Source organism: Acinonyx jubatus, chromosome D3, assembly GCF_027475565.1.
Source record: "Acinonyx jubatus isolate Ajub_Pintada_27869175 chromosome D3, VMU_Ajub_asm_v1.0, whole genome shotgun sequence".
NCBI classification, from domain to species: Eukaryota; Metazoa; Chordata; class Mammalia; order Carnivora; family Felidae; genus Acinonyx; species Acinonyx jubatus.
This window is the reverse complement of record NC_069392.1, coordinates 30,216,066-30,233,422: the sequence shown is the minus strand read 5'-3', so window position 1 is coordinate 30,233,422 and position 17,357 is coordinate 30,216,066. Positions and strand designations below refer to the sequence as shown.

The following is a 17,357-nucleotide window of genomic DNA, read 5'->3' as shown; positions in this document are numbered from 1 at the left end:
AACCCTCCTTCCCATCTCCAGTAGACATGTGTTGTTAGGTTTTGCAGAGTAACTTCTCTCAGATAGCTGGATCTTTGTATAGATTTGTAGGTCCTTGGATTTTTTTCTAGGGCCACTGCCCAGGTCAGGTACATAGTGGGGTTATTTTTCTCCAATACTCAAGAACCGTTGTTTATGATCAAGCCTTTACCATTCATAATCCTGCTTACTCATATCAAATCCTTTGTCTGGTTTTTTTTTTAGCTTATATAGTGTCTACAAAAAAAGAACAAGGTCACTTTCAGCCTTAAACATTTAGCCCCCAGATAACTTTTGAATAATTATAGCTGACCTTGGATCTCTTTCATGTAAATTGGATGGCTGTCCTTCAAGTTACCAGTAATTTCTTTATTTTAGATTCAAGGAGCACCTCATATCTGGAATTGAGAAAGCTTTTTTGTAAGTTGCATCATTTTCTGGGTTCCTGAGGAGGACACAGTCCAACATCATTCGTCTATGAAATAATATTTTCACAAGAATAATTTACTTGTCCTCTTATCTCACTGACACTTTGAGGAACTTTATGAAAATACTGTGAAAAGACAGACTCATTCCTGCTTGAGGTTGAAACCCCTGTGACATTTACACTAGAGGTGGTGTCACTATGTTTGGGATTGCACCTGTGCCTTCTCTCTCATCCCTGGCAGATGCTTCCTTTTTATTACCCATTTGAATATCATTTTGAGTTTCTTTGAGTGAACCAGTTCAAGCTGAACATTTTTACACAGGGATTCTATAGATAAAATAATAATTTATGGGGGCTAGGAAACAAATATGTATATTGATTTCTTTATTTTCTGAAGATTTTTGGATTATTATCCCTTTTTTAAGCAGAGTATTAAATTCACAAATGGGGTTTCAATAAGGGATATATTTTCAAATATATCATCAAAATAATGCAGTATTTTTAAAATTTCAGTTACATCCCTTGCTTTAGAAGTTTTTTTAGAAAAGTATAATATATCTGGTTGTTTTACCTTATCAGGTAAGGAAACAAAAGGCACGTTGTATCCCCATGGTTTAGTTTGCAACTGACTCACCTGGTGTTTTCCATAAGCAGCTCCAGTTTTAGAAGACATATTTTAGGCCTACTTCCTCTGTACTCTTAGGACTGAATTGTTCTTGTGCTATCAACATAATCCCCTCACAAAGAATCACATGATCACCACTGGTTCCTTGGAAATATCCTGACCCTATTTCAGAGGAACTGCTCCCTTAATCCCAGAGTCCAGCAACATTGATTTTATGTATTATGGTGCCCTCATTCAGCTGTTTGTGCACTCAGGAAGCTCAGCTAAATCATCCATCCCTCTGTCTTTTTTTCTTTTATTGTTAGTACCTGCCTCCAGAATGTTTTCATCTTTTTAAAATAACCTGTGGTAGGAGAAAGACAGTGAAATGATAGTTTGATGCCACCGCAGGTTGCCTTCCTCAGCTTAGGTTTTTGTCTGTGTGTGGTGGCTCATGAGATGTAGAAAAGGAGCTCAGGCCTCCGCAACACACTCAGCTTCATCCAGAGAGACTGAAGGTATTTGTTTTTGTTGGCACATTCTTGGTGGAGACCCAGAGAGAGTTTGCAAGAACTATATTTCTTCTATTTGAATCAAAATTTTTGCTGCTCTTCCCACGGACTCTTCTGACAGCCTAGCTTGTTTTGATGTTTTTCTTGGGGATGGATTATGGCAGCACAGCTGTGCTCACTCACATATACCCCAGAAGTCAAGAAAGAGTTGAGTCAAGGTAGCTGCAGAGGGAAGATGTCTGTCTCTGACTCCATCTCTAACAGAACCCATAGTTATGTTCCTGAGACTCTTTCATCTGCTCTAGCACTCCTTGGTCTATCTTTCCCCTGGGGTGGGGGTGGGGGGATCATTACATCCAGGATTGCCATGACCATAAGCATCTAGCACTCCTTGGTCTATCTTTCCCCCGGAGGGCGGGGGTGGGGGGTGGTCATTACATCCAGGGTTGCCATGAGCATAACAGGACTTAGATTGCAGGGACTGATCAGACTTCACATACTGAAAGTTAGAAAGAAATAAAAACTCAAAAGAGAGAGTGAAATCTAAGCGATCAGCAGGTTGAGGTGAGCCCAGCATCCTCCTACGCCAAAGCATAAGAGACTCTTAAAAACTGAGAATAAACTGAGGGTTGATGGGGGGTGGGAGGGAGGGGAGGGTGGGTGATGGGCATTGAGGAGGGCACCTGTTGGGATGAGCACTGGGTGTTGTATGGAAACCAATTTGACAATAAATTTCATATTAAAAAATAATAAAATGAAAAAAAATCAAAAGGGAGAGAAGAAGCTCAGAGAAGGAGAAAGAGGGGTTTTGGAGAAAAGGAAAGGTGCCTTAAGAATTAAGGCCATCTCAGGTGAGGTAAATGAGGTGAAGGTGTGGTGGAAGGGAGTAAACTTAGCAAAAGGAGTGAAATCAAGTTTTGTCCTCTGTTTACTCACTGTAGAATTCCATTTCTTTTCTCTTGTAACAATTTTAAAATAATGCCATATAAATAAGAAAAAACTCTTTGGAGATTTCCTTGAGAATATCCAAGTCAATAATTTGTCTAGATTAAAGATTTTATTATATAAATTGGTTTGGTGTCAAAGATTTTGAGTTTCACCTTTAACATTACTAGGTAAATTAGAATAGGAATGAAGAGGTTTAAGTAAATCAGCCTTAGTTTTTTGTTTCTTTCTGAAGTCAGCTGCAATATGAAGGAATGATTCCAAAAGGATGTCTGTGTGTGTGTGTGTGTGTGTGTGTGTGTGTGTGTGTGTGTGTGTACATGAGTGCCTGCCAGCCTGAATATATAGAGAGAGGAAGACCGCAGACTGAATTTTTAAAATAAGGAAAATATAGCAGTAATCCAGTCTAGGACAGCATTTCTTAATCCTGGCTGCTAAAATCACCTGGGGGGCCTTAAAAATTACAGATGCCTAAGCCTACCTCTGGGGCTTCGATTTAGTCAGTTTGAGATGAGGCTTAGGTATTGGTATTTGTAAAATACTGAGGTGATAAAATCTGTAGCCAGTTGAGAGCAACTACTCTACAGAGTCTGTACAGAGTTGAATTCAAGGATAGTGAACAATGGAGCCAATATTGAACTCAGCTATCCCTTGTAAATGAGGCCAATGAGAACTCATGCGTGCTTTATAATTATATGCCACTTACACACATACTGCTTTATTTTTATCACACTCTTAGGGCATTTAGGGGTGAGGATGACCATTTTATAGATAAGGAAACTGAGGCTAAGGAAGGTTATGTGACTAATCCAGAATTACACACAATTTGCAGGTAGTGGGTCAGATTCTAGCCCAGTGTGCACGTGTTAGTCTTCTGAATTACAACCACAAACCTCAAAAAGACCTTCAATAGTGTTTTGTTAGTATGTTCTTGATGAAGAATGGAATTTTGAGAGAGATGATTTACCCTGTTTAATTGGGGAGGAATGAAATATTTGAATAGTCAGTTACTTTTTCACCCAGTGCCTTTCAAAGTTTTCAACCCTGACCAACAGTGAGAAATACATCTTCTATCAAAACCCAATGCAAACACAAGTACATACATTCAGAGCCCAAACACACCTTCTCATCATGCTTATCCTTATTATAGATAAACAAACCGTCTCACAGTGCTTACTTACCCTTGCTATTTGCACTCCGATATTTTCCATTCTATTCTATTTCTTTAAATGCTGGTTGCAGTCTACCGCCCTGACTGCCCTAATGGACTGTGACCCATGGCCTGAAAAACAGTAAATCTTCCCTTCTCTCTGATGCCAGAAAAAGGGTAACACCATTATTAGAAAAGTGAATGACCTGTCTTATACAGCTTTTATGGAAAGATCTGCTGTAGACCAAAGAATGAATATTATTTGGTAGAGTATATAGGAAATATTGTTACTTGCAAGCTTCGCCTCTTGATGCTATGTGGTCAACCAGGCTTTTTACCCTTTTAAGGAAAAATCTTACACAATGAAGAGTGTAGGTATGATTTTTCCAAGGCAGAATTATGAGTGTTGTTATCCCTTCAGTTTTTAATGTTGCCTTTAACTCTTGGAAGTCTGAGATGAGAAACAGGGGTGTAAAAAAGTAAAACATATAATCTACAAGTATTTTAGAAGGAATTTGTAGTTTCTTGTAGAAGTCATGGTTCCTAGTTGGGGTGTAGAAGGAAGCAAAATCTTGGTGAAGTGATTCAGGTTCTAGCAATTTCTTATGAATTTGTTATCTGACTCACATTTGAAAACCTTATTATATTAAGTGACAGTCTGCATGTAGAAGTCTTTTTAAATATATGAAATACTATTTGCAAAATAATAGTATTTAAAATTTTCTAATTGCCTTTTTGTTGTTGCTGTTGTTATTGTTGTTTTCCAGTCTTGTGTTCCCAGCAAGATTGTGAGGTTTTTGCGAGCTGACCTAGGCATGGATTTCTCTTCTTCCTCACAGGGCTTTTGCCAGAGATGGTTACATATGAGATGCTCTGTGATCATTTGCCACAGGAAGGCTCAGCCTGCATCTAGGTGTCTGGCCTGTGGCCTAAGAATAGAGGAGTATGGGGATGGGAACATTGGGCAGCCTTTTAAAATGTTTCTTTTCTTCCCAAACATTCTTATATCCTGATTTTCCATCAACATCCTCATTTAGCATTTGCATATATTCATATGTGCACACCTGTATCTCCCCTCTTCACACAAGGGTATATGCCCATGAGCTCTCCTGGTGGGAATAGAACTTAAAGGAGGTGGCTCCTGGCTCAGTCCCTCTAGAGGCCCGTCTGCCACTCAGCTAACACTGCCAGCCACCATGGTGATTCCAGTTAATACTTATTCCAGTTAATACTGTTTAACTTCTACCCACCATGAACCACTGGCTAGCAAAGAAAACACTAATGTTGAAATACTAGTGAGGAGATTAAAAAATTATATTCACTCTGAAAATTTATCTCAATGTCTTGCTTAGATCTATATGGCTCATTATCCTGATAGATGTTTTTGGTTTTTTCAAAATTTAATGTTAAAGAAGAAAAATATACTGAAAATTATATTTTGGTTAGGTTTATATTCATTGAGAATAAGCATCATTCACACCTAGAAAGGTGCTTACAAACAATGACACAAAACAAAAATTGCAAAAGCAAGCTCATTGATTATTAAAGCTGAAAATACAAAAATCATAAACTTTAGTATAGGTAGTTACATTAATCATAAAACAATTTCATTTCATAGTTTTTTTATTATTGAGATATAATTCACATACCATGTAATCCCCCCCCACACTTAAAGTGACATTTAAGTATTTTTTAGTATATTCATAGAGTTGTGCAGTCATCACTACAATCAATGCATTTTTGTCACTCCAGAAAGAAACCTCATACCCATCAATGGTCATCCCCATTTTCTCCCAAGCACCCAGCTCTAGACCACCGCTAATCTACTTTTTGTCTCCATACATTTGCCAATTTTAGACATTTCATATAAATGGAATGATATAATATGTGGTCTTTTGTGGCAGGCTTATTTCACTTAGCATTATGCTTTCAAGGTTCATCCATGTGGTATAGCATGTATCAGGGCTTCATTTCTTTGTATAGTTAAATATCTGTGCTGACAGCTCAGAGCCTGGAGCCTGTTTCGGATTCTGTGCCTCCCTCTCTCTCTGCCCCTCCCCTGCTCATGCTCTGTCTCTCTCTGTCTCAAAAATAAATAAAACATTAAAAAACATGTTTTTAAATATCCACACTTTGTTTAGCCATTCATTTGTTGATGAACATTTGAGTTGTTTCTACTTTTTGGCTATTACGAGTGTTACTGCTGTGAACATTTGTATAGAAGTTTTTGTGTGGACATATATTTTCATTTCTCTTGTTTATGTACCTAGAGTAGAATTGCTGGGTCATATAATAAATGCATGATTAATGTTGAGGAACTGCCTGACTCTTGTCCACAGCAGCTACACCTTTTAACTGTCTCATCAACAATGTTTGAGGGTTTCCATTTCTCCATGTTCTCACCAATACTTGTTATTATCAATCTTTTGATTAGAGTCATCCTAGTGGATGGGAAGTAGAATCTCACTGTGGTATTGATTTGCACTTCCCTGATGGCTAATGATGCTGAACATCTTTTTATGTGCTTGTTAGTCATTGTATATCTTTTTGGAAAATTGTCTGTATAGATCCTTTGTTCATTTTTTAATCAGATTGTCTTTTTATTATTGAGTTACAAAAATTCTTTATATACTCTAGATATATAACCAGACACATGATTTGTAAACATTTTCTCTCATTTTGTGGATTGTCTTTTCACTTTTTCTTAATGCACAAATTTTTAATTTTGTTAAAATACCTACTAGGTATCTGCTTTTATTGTTTGTGCTTTTGGTGAGATAGCTAAGAAGGCTTTGCCTAATTAAAGATCACAAAGATTTACTCCTATGGTTTTTTCTAAGAATTTTTTAATAGTTTTAGCTCTTAGATTTAGATCTTTCCAGGTGTGTGATTACCATTTGTTGGAAAGACTCTTCTTCCCCAGCAATTGGTCATGGCACTTTTGTCAAAAATGAACTGACTATAAATGTGAGGGTTTATTTCTGGACTCTCTATTCCATTGGTAATACTTAGCCTTGTGCCAGTACCACATTGTATGATTACCACATTGTTTGCATCTTTTGAGATGATCATATGGTTTTGTCCTTTATTTCATTGATATGGTGTATTACTTTAATTGATTTTTGGATGTTAAAATAACCCTGCAGTCCTGGAATAAATCCCAGTTCAGCATATATATTGCTGGAGTTTGGTTTGATGGTATCTTGTTGAGGATTTTTGCATCTGATTTTATAAGAGAAGTTTCTGTTCTTGTAATGTCTTTGTGCGATTTTGTTATCAGGGTAATATTTACCTCTTGGGATGAGTTGGGAAGGGTTCTCTGTCTTTCTGTTCTTTAGAAGAACTTGTGAAGAGTATTAATTCTTTAAATGTCTGGTAAGATTCAACAATAATGTCATTTGGGCCTAGGCTTTTCTTTGTGAGAATTTATAAAATTACTAATTCAATGTCTTTACTTGTTATAAGTACATTCAGACTTTCTATTTCTTGTTAAATCAATTTTGGTAGTAGGGGCCTTTCTAGGAATTCTTCCATTATATCTAAGTTATCTAATTTGTTGACATACAGTTCATGTTATTTCAATATAATACTTTTTATGTTTGCAAGATGGGTACACTGACATTGCCTCTTTTGTTCCTAATATTAGTAATTTTAGTCTTTTTTCCCCCTTTTTTCTTTGTCAGTCTATTAAAGGTTTGTCAATTTTGTTGATCTTTTCAAAGAACCAAATTTTGGTTTTGTTGATTTTCTCTGTTCTTTTTATATTTCATTATTTTCTGCTCTAATCTTTCTTATTCCCCTCCTTCTTCTTGCTTTAGGCTTAATTTGCTCCTAAATATTTCTTAATTTGATGTATGCCCTTTGGATAGTTTTCATAGACTTTAAATAGTTAATTTTAAATAATCTTTGTTAGTTGCTTTCCTGGGGAGTGAGAACATGGATCTCCTTACTCCCCTATTTTAGAAGTGGCTTTTCCATAGTATGTTTTAAATATGTTCAATTTCAAACACATTATAATATATATGTGGATAAATCATGTTTTCCTTATGTAATTGACTAAAACTAAATTTTACGGCAAACATTTTTTTATTTTTTATTTTTTTATTTATTTTTTAATTTTTAAAATATTTATTTATTTTTGGGAGACAGAGAGACAGAGTGCAAGCAGGGGAGGGGCAGAGAGAGAGGGAGACACAGAATCCAAAGAAGGCTCCAGGCTCCGAGCTGTCAGCACAGAGTCTGATACAGGGCTTGAACCGACGAAATGTGGGATCATAACCTGGGCTGAAGTTGGATGCCTAACTGACTGAGCCTCTCAGGCACCCCTACAAACATTTCTTTCAAAAAAAATTTTTTTTAACGTTTATTTATTGTTGAGAGACAGAGAGAAACAGAGCATGAGCATGGGAGGGGCAGAGAGAGAGGGAGACATAGAATCTGAAGCAGACAGCAGTCTCTCAGCTGTCAGCACAGAGCCCGATGCGGGGCTGGAACTCACAAACAGCGAGATCATGACCTTAGCCAAAGTCAGACGCTTAACCCACTGAGCTACCCAGGTGTCCCAAAACATTTCTTTTTAAATGGGCAATAGTAAGAACTTTTTCTTTATATCTTATAAATACTATTGAAAGATTTTATTCAAATGTATGTTTACTGTAAATTTTTAATAATATACTTCACAAAAAAATCCCTAGCATATCATACGAGTGATTTCATAAGTGTTATTACTTAGAAGAGCTCAAGATTTTTTCAAATGAATTAAAGTCCAGTTAAAAGTTGCTATTAAGTAAATTATAGTACAGGTGAAATGCAGATATTTTAAGAACCCTAAGGGTGGGCCTTGAAGGACTGAAGTGTGCAGAACACTGGAATTTGATTCCAGCAGTGAAGTGAGAGAACATCTGAGGACTGAGCCTTGATATGACTTACTAATGGCAGTCTCAGGCAACAGTAGAGGTAGCACTAGAAACTGGTCTCCTGACCAGCATTAGACCCTACCAGGAGGAGCTAAGGCTGAAGTGTTCTGAGGGCAGAACGACAGCAGAGATAACCTACAGCCTAAGAGTTAGGAGCCATTTACCTGAAATCTGATCAAGGTTCTCTATATGCTATTTTATCTGTTTGAACTAAGACTCCCCAACAAGAGTACGTGTGACCAGATTGTACCCTGCAGCCAGCCTTGGCCAGGATTTCTGCCTTTAAGAGGAATAGATGGTAAATAGACAGTTTGGAAAGTTTTTCTGTTAGGCACATTACAGGGAAAAAATTGTAAAGGCATCTGCAATATTACCATTTCTGGCCCTTTAAATTAAAAAAAAAATTCTGTTTTATTTGTATAACCAAGATTGAGTCTCTGCCAGAAAACCATTCATCCTGTTTGAAAATTCCAAACATTTTTATTATCACTACTCTATTTTACTGTATTCTATTGGTTTACTAATTTTGAGTGTTTATTATTGGGAATAACAGATTTGGTTAAGGTCACTTTTTATAAAAACAGGACCACATTTCCCCTTATCCACATAAAAGGCACTCTTGAGTGCCTACTCTCCTGACCATTTGGGTTTCTGTTTGTTTCATGGTGGTAAGATGTCCTCAAAGCCTAGTTGATCTTCATTATCTCTAGCTAATCAGGGGCCTCAAGCCCATTTCCTTGTGGTGATTTCATTGCCTTTGGAGAAAGATCCCTCATTTAAAAAATTTTTTTTAAATGTTTATTTATTTTTGAGAGAGACAGAGACAGAATGTGAGTGGGTTAGGGTCAGAGAGAGAGAGGGAGACACAGGATCGGAAGCAGGCTCCAGGCTCCGAGCTGTCAGCACAGAGCCCGACACCAGGCTCAAACTCAAGAGCTGTGAGATCATGACCTGAGCTGAAGTCGGACGCTCAACTGACTGAGCCACTCAGGCGCCCCAACATCCCTCATTTTAAACAAAGAAATCTGACTGACATTATAGTGGGCTTAAAAATTGTCTTTTAGTTTCAGTAATTTTCAATTCACAAATGAATAAGATATTACGCTGAACAATTCCTTCAGGCACATTACTATTTTCAGTATTAGAATGGGTTCCAATATGAATCTCTAAATGAAGACGACATTTTAAATTAAAGAGAAAGGGTTATGGACATAATAAACTAGAGATAGAAAAAAAAAAAAGGATGGGATGCTTTTTTTCCTGGAAAACTCTGATTTTTATCAATACTTACATTTATTTTTATTTACCTTTTTATACTACCAGTATAGAACCAGCCACTTCATCATTTCAGAGCCCAAGAAAAGGAAAGGGATAAAAGACAATAGCCTTAACTTACCAGAGAACTGGTTTAGTTTAACCTAAAGGAATAATTACCCAACAGTGCAATTAAGTTTGCTTCCAACAGTGTCTTCCTTGAGATGTGAAGACTTCCTTCTCAAATGGTAGAGTTAAATGGTCTCTGTGTTCTGTCAGCCCTTCCAAGAGCCTTGGTCTCAGAGAATTAATTCATTCCTCGAATCATTTGAATGGGGCTTATTGATCAAGTTCCTTCTAAAAAATAGGATTTGGCTGAGGAGTGTTCCTTGAACCAGTCACAGTTTGGGTTCTGATTAGTAGATAAGAGTAGATTCTGGAGTGAGACTTTCTGATCTAAGTCCTGGCACTGCCACTTAGCTGTGTGATGTTGGGCACAATGTTGGGCATGACCTCTCTGTGACTCAGTTCTCTCATCTGTAAAACTGGGATAAAAATCAGTACTCATTTCATATGGCACCTGTAAGGATTAAATGGCTTAATTAAATGAGTAAAATACTTTGGAATACTTCCTGACACATAGTAAGTGCTATGTAAGTAGTAACTATTGTTTACTTAGGTTAAAAACTCTTCCTTTTATAGGACCCTCATTTGTTTGTTTGTTCATTCATTCATTCATTCATTCCTTCATTCACCTGCTCCTTGCTGAGCACTCTGCCAGTCACAGTACTTCACTAGCTCTTGCTCAGGATGAACTAGGGATGTCATGGACAGGACATTTCCTGGCTTCCTTTGTATCCTGTCTCTTCATGGTGACTGGTATATAATGAGTGCTCTGCTCTGACAGAAATGAGGATTGACCTCATGTTTTCAAAGTTGATCTGATACCAGAGAGCAGTGGTTCTTGTTTTTAAAGCATATGTGTGCTAGGCTTGTCTTAAAGTGCCAAGGATGAGAACTGAGTATAGTTATATAGATCTGATGTGATTTTGGATTAATTTGGATTTTAGCCTGTGATTTTTCTAGTGTTTGCCTTAGTATATGCTTTAAAACAGTAACTAAAACCCTGAAATGTGCTTTGACTTTTTCCCAACCTTTGGATAAATTAATGCTTTCACAAAAGCCAGGAACCTAAAGGTCTCAGAACTACCCAAACACATCCTAGAATTTATAAGCAAGACAAAGAGAAGCATCAGAGACAACAGCGTGCACCTCACCTCCACATTCAGATTGTCTAAGAAATGCTTGTGATTGCACAGGGACTTCTGCCTTCGAATCGTCAAGAATAATGATCATAACATTGTTCAGTAATTTAGTAATGACACACAGCAAGTATAGATGCCATGTACTGTGCCATATACTGTATAAGAATGCACAATGTTTGCCTGGAGTAGAGTGCTAATGAAAGTGGTATTTCCATCTCCAAGGGGCAGTTAAAGTTTTTATGGGGTTAAGAACTGGGAATAGAATCGTAGTGTCTAGGATCTGAGTTGTAAACATCTTGAGCTTTTTTTTTTATGGTCTTCTCAGAAATAGGATGCGTTGTGAAGGTTATTCAGCCTTCTAGCTTTTGGAAGAAATTGAGAAATATATTTGAAAAGCAAAATTAAATATTTTTCTAAATAACCATATTGAATATTTTAAATTTTAAAATATTTGGTGTGTTTGTATATAGAATATATGCATATTTTACCTGAAATGTGAAGAGGCTAGAGTAGATCATTTCTACCACACCTTTAATGGGTACCCCCCCTTGATGATGATGTGGCAGTTTTATGAAGGCACCATGAACAGGTCTTGTTGATAGGAAAACAGTTTGGGAGGTGTCAGCAGGTGACCGCTGAAAGAATGCATGCAACACAGGTGGAAAGCCGGTGGGGTATGTAGGTGGCTCAGGTGGTTAAGTGTCTGACTCTTGATTTTGGCTCAGATCATATCTCACTGTTTCTTGGGTTCGAGGCCTATGTCAGGCTTTGCACTGACAATGTGGAGCTTGCTTGGGATTCTCTCTTTCCCACTCTCTGTACCCCTCCCCAACTCAGGCTCGCTTGCTCTCTCTGCCCCCCCCCCTCAAAATAATAAACTTCTAAAAAATCACTAAAAAAAAAAAAGAAGTGGAAAGCTGTTTCTGGAACCCAAGTGCCAGGACTCTACTTTCCTGGTATCTGGCTCTCTCAGGGAACAGAGAGGCCCAGGAGGACATGAGAGTCAGGCCAAGTTCATAGGAGTGGACTGACAGCATCTTCATAATTCTGCCTTTAAGAAGAGTCTGCTCATGGCACTTGAGTTTTCCCAGAAAGCAAAATTACAATTCTTTCTTAACATATATCCAGAAGTCCTCAGGGACTGCTGAAGTTTTTATGAGGCATGCCAAATATCCTAGAAATTGTATTCCAACACCAGAGACTCTTACCATAAGCTAGTTGGCTTCACCATTATTGTGAGCCCTGACAACACAGTCCACCTCTCCTGCTTTTTTCTAAGAGGTATGGGTGGATCAGTAACAGCCTATTAGTACAGTGGGGAAGATAGCAGCAAACACCTGCCCTGTGGTGCTGGGCCTTGCCTTTAGCCCAGGAGGGCAGCATCATGATTTTACACAGATGTGCATACAAATCCATGCATGTTGAGTACCATTGTTTAAAATCATTGTTGAGTAGCAATTGCTTGGGCTCTAAACGGGAGACCTAGGTTCTACTCTCATTTCCTTTGTGTGGTGTGCACAAGTTATATATTCTTCAAGCCCCTGTTTGCTCATTTAATCTGAATGAGGAGTTTGAATTTGACCAAAGTTTCAGAAGAAACTTTGATGTGCAGATGAATCACCTAGGGATATGGTTCAAATGCAGACTCTGGTTCAGTAAAGTCCAAGGCAGGATCCAAGATGCTGTACTTGTAACCAGCTCCCAGGTGATGCTGATGCTGCTGTTCCTTGGATGAATTTGGGGGTAAGGGTTTAGATATGTCTTCTTATTCTGTCCGCCTTCTACCCTATGATACAGGTATTCTTGGCCTCACTTTACAGATGAGGAAACAGGGGCTTAGCTCAAGCTGACATGGTCAGATGGCAGGACTGGATCCCAAACTTGGGTCTAACTGGTCCCAGAAGTTAGCCACCATGAAAACTTTATATTGCCTTCCTTATTTTTTTTTCCTGGGGCTTGAAAGAGTAACTGCAATTTTCAAAGGTATGTAACCTACTTGGTAGGGAGTAGCTTAGCCATTATGAAAATCTATATCACCATAAACACAAAATAATATATAATTCTTTTTTTCATTAGAAGAAAAAATATTATGGTGGCATAGATAAACTCCAAAGTCTTTTAATATAGGGAGTATTGTTGCATATTAGGAAGCTATTTTAAGGCTATTTAATTTAGACTAACTTATTTAATAAGCTTTTAATCCACCTTGTCAGCTTGCTAACTCTATTATCATGTTGCATATTTTTATATTTGCTGACATTTCTACCAGATGATGCGGGTATCAAGCACTGTGGTTGGAACATATGCAGAGCATTCATATTTCTACATAAAAACCTAAGTGTTGCAATTTTTAAGCACTAAGAATACATTAGTAAATTATTCCATGCTATAGGCTAATGTCCACAAATATCAAACTATTACTATGTTTTGAGTCTACAGGAGTCAGCGTTATTTTAAAATCCTCATTCATGACTTTAAATGTAGCAAACTTACTTAAAATGAACTGTTTTGTTTTCTAAAGGCCAAATTCCAGGGCTTAATTTTTATGTGGAAAACTTCACCTCAGAGCAGAATTTTACAGCATAGTCATAAACCTCAAAGAATAGGAATTTGTAATGGACAGAACCATTGATTCTTAACAGGAGTCACATTAACAGATATACAAGACACATAAAATGGTTCCAAGAGCCTCTGGCAACATTGAGATACAGAATCTTTAACATGGATTTGCAAGTTAGTGCCTTAAAGGAATCAAGCAGTCAGGCTTTAAAAATCCAAGTATTGATCTGCTTGACATACTTTGGTTAGTTCAGGGGACTTTAGTTTGGATAATTCTAGGTTCACTGCCCATTAAGCAGAATGATGGATAGAGTGGGTAGGAGCTTCTGAGTCAAGCTTCCCAGGGTTCTGACCTGCAGCTTGCCTCTTAGCAGCCATTTGACCTTGGACAAAGTATTCACCCTCTCTGAACCTCAGCTTCTTCCCCTATAAAGTGGGAATAAGAAAACATGACATGAATGTAAAAGATACACGGTGCCTGAAAGTGCCCAGAACATAACAGTAGATCTTTAGAAATGTTTATAAATGCTAATTTTCTGCTATATAATCATTATAAAATATTCCTAACTCTCCAAATGATATTTATCTGTGAAAATTTCTGTTGTGAGTGGGATACCCTTTGAGGGTGGGAATATGGTGACGAGAGACAGCAGGGTATGACCAAGAAGCCCATGGTGATTAAATGCAAGGATTGGACCAGACAAGATGCTAACCCAGGTTATATGTGATAGAGAAAGATTCTGGTATAGCAGAGCACCCCTTTACCACCTAGAGATATTTTGTGAGGCTAATGACCCCCTAGTAGCCCCTGAGCTAAAACCCCTGCCCTGTGCTGCCTCTTTTGGCCATTGAGGTCGCAGATGCTCCTAGTCGCTTCAGCTTGTCACATTCAGACCTGGCTGGAAGCCAGTCCTTAGAGCTTGGTTGTTCAATTTCTTAAATAAGTAACTACCTACATACACATAGCACCTAAGACAAGTTCAACCCTACAGTAAATGCTTGTCTGTCAGATTGCATTGAAGGTCCAGTATATTTCCTCCTAGGGTCTTGTAATCACTTAGTAAATATTTGTCAGATGAATTAATGAAATGAAGATCTTTATAGAGGAAACCTGAAGATGTTGATAGAGTGGGCTTATGGAGACAACAGCTCTTCAAGTCCTTGTTGCTATCAACAGACCCTGTGAAAATGTCTATCTTAGGCAACCCTTCCAAGGTCTCTGCTGTACTCAGGGAAACCACATACAGCTTTGGGACATTTTTTTTTAACTGCTAGTAAAAGCAGTTAGCCCATCAGAGTACTCATTTTAGAGATCCATATTTAAAGACCAGGAGGGAAGAAAGAATTCTTGAATGCAAATGGCTTTTACACTTTCCTACTTACGTGTTTTTATTCAGCAGACTAGTCTCTTCCCACACCCTTCTGCTGTGTGTACTGCCATTTTCTCTGAATTAAGGGAAGAGAAATATTGGCACTCATCAGTTAAAAGGCCCCAGCACAGCGATCCACATCCCATCAGCTAGAATTAGGTGTTTATCAGGACATAAACCCCTGGCTTCTGGGAACCCCTGGTCTGACCTCTGTGTTTTCTTCCTGAAGCACCCTCCCAGGCCAGTGCTTAAAAGAAAATAGAACAAAATCAAGACCACCACCTGGTGATTTAGCCTTGACAACCCTGTAGTGCATGCTGACGGGTGGTGACACGCTGGTGTTAATCAGGCAGCATGGCCAGCACACGTCAAACACAGCCCAGAGCGACTCTGGTAAACACCCACCTCAGCCAGCAGTGTGCCTGCTGTGCGCTTTGGGCATTGTTTTGAAAACAAACTCATCCATAAAGTCAAAAGCTTTTAAAGTGATTTTTAAATAGATTAAACATTGGGAACAATTGAACAGAATGAACAAGGAGCTTAATTAAGATTGACTCCCGTGGCTCAAATGCCCAGTGATAAGGAAGCCAGCCAAACAAAGTAAGTGTGTTAAGGCTGAGTGGAATACAATACAGCCATTAAAGGTGAAAAATATGCTGGGTTCTGGGTTGTTTTTTTTTTTTTTTTTGATACATGAAATACACATCTCAAATAATGTTAAACCCCAAAGTGGACTATTCACAGTCATTTCAAAATGCAGGTATATCCATTAACAAACGACAGAGCCAACTTTTTTAACATTGACTAATATTTTCATAATATTAACTAACTCCTTGATTTTCAAAAACAGACTTGCATGACAGTCATATGCAATCTTATGAATATTCCCTTTTAAGGACTTGATTTCGAGTGATCTTGTCACTGGTACCAAACTGACTAGAAAGTGCCATCCCCAGATGGCAAGGACCTGAGGTTGTAGTGACAAGGGAATGTCAAAGACCAGCAGAGCCAGTCTGAAGCCATAGTGTCTGAAGCTTGATGCTTTCTGATGCTGACTCTTCTCTGAGGAGGGTCCCCTGCCCTGGTGACCACACCCCAGCCCAGTTTCCTGAGCTTCACCCTCTTCATTCACCCAGCCATGTGACTCTGAAAAGAAATTAGGGAAAAGCAGAACAAGAAAGGAGAGTTATGTTTTAAATTTGGAAATTGCTCGAGAAAAATCAGGCTGTCTTGATTGGCACATGCAAATGTACGCAACTGTTAATTTTCCTGCTGAAATTCCCATTTCTTTTATCCACATGAAATCTCTGAAAAATCTTCTTGATGGTTCTTTTGTTCCTTTCCTGCCTCCACCACCAGTAATTAAAACATGAAATAGTGGTGTCTTCTGGCCAACCTGAGGACGTGGTGGTGACATCAAGCCCAGAACACTGCTGTTAGCCCCAGGTGACATGCTGGGGCCGACAGCAGGGACAGGCTGCTGACGTAACTGTCTTCGTTTCTAATGCTGGTAGTAACCAACAGCGTTTAGTTTTGCTTTGACAACTCCTCCTACAGCCAAAACTATTGTTATGGCCCACATGTCATTGCTATTTATCCTAAATAAGGAAAAACAAAGGCTATTCTGGGCGCAGAGCAGTGCTTGTGGCTGGGGTTATTTGCAGTATTACTATGGCACTCTGCCCTTTTCACTGTGGCCACACTGATTTTTTATGAAAAGTGCTAGAGCAGACACACAGCCTTCCCTTAAGTCTCTTCACACAGCCCCAGGGCATCAGAATGCACCGGAGATGTCTTAACGCACATATGAAAAACCGTGTAGACCTCAAGGGAGACAGAGACCGTGCTTGCACAAAATGAACCAGGAAAAAGCTCCCTCCTGAGAGATGTCTCTGCTTTACCATTTGGACTCTTTAATTTCTGAACGTTGTAAACTCAAACTGCCTAGTAGTTAAGAATGAGAGTCCTGACTTTACAGCATTCTCTGTGGTATATTTTTGCTACCATGCATTGAGAAATAGAGGGGAGAGAAGTGAAGGGCTGACAGGGAAGCGAGAGTGGGAGGGGGAGACACTGAGTGTTTCCTGCTGTGGTTATGACTTTGCCAGTTGCTAGTGCACAGCTTAGCTGCAAGAGCCATGCGGACTGCTCCCATCAGTTAGAGAGAGACTCTGGGGAGAGGGGGACCCCAAGGATGGCCTGCAGCCTAGCTCCTGGCATGAGGGACGCTGTGGGCACTTCAAGCCAGGACGTGCTCTTAAAGCTGGATCCAGAGCAGAGAAGCGTGAGTGGCTAAGAGTCCGTGCCTGTTTGCACGCGCTGCCTCGGTAAGCTCTC

General features: G+C 38.8%; 1 protein-coding gene across 23 annotated transcripts in view; it reads left to right on the top strand.

Annotated features, from left to right (window-relative positions):
• LDLRAD4 (low density lipoprotein receptor class A domain containing 4) overlaps positions 1–17,357 on the top strand; it is a 442,107-nt gene that overhangs the window by 385,432 nt on the left and 39,318 nt on the right. The window contains exon 1 of one of the 23 annotated variants that reach the window (XM_015077558.3): positions 10,526–17,347. The exons of the other annotated variants lie outside the window; for them this stretch is intronic. The gene's annotated coding sequence lies outside the window, so the exon portion shown is untranslated. Of the gene's footprint in view, positions 1–10,525; positions 17,348–17,357 lie in introns of those variants that run through there. 23 annotated transcript variants of the gene reach the window in all.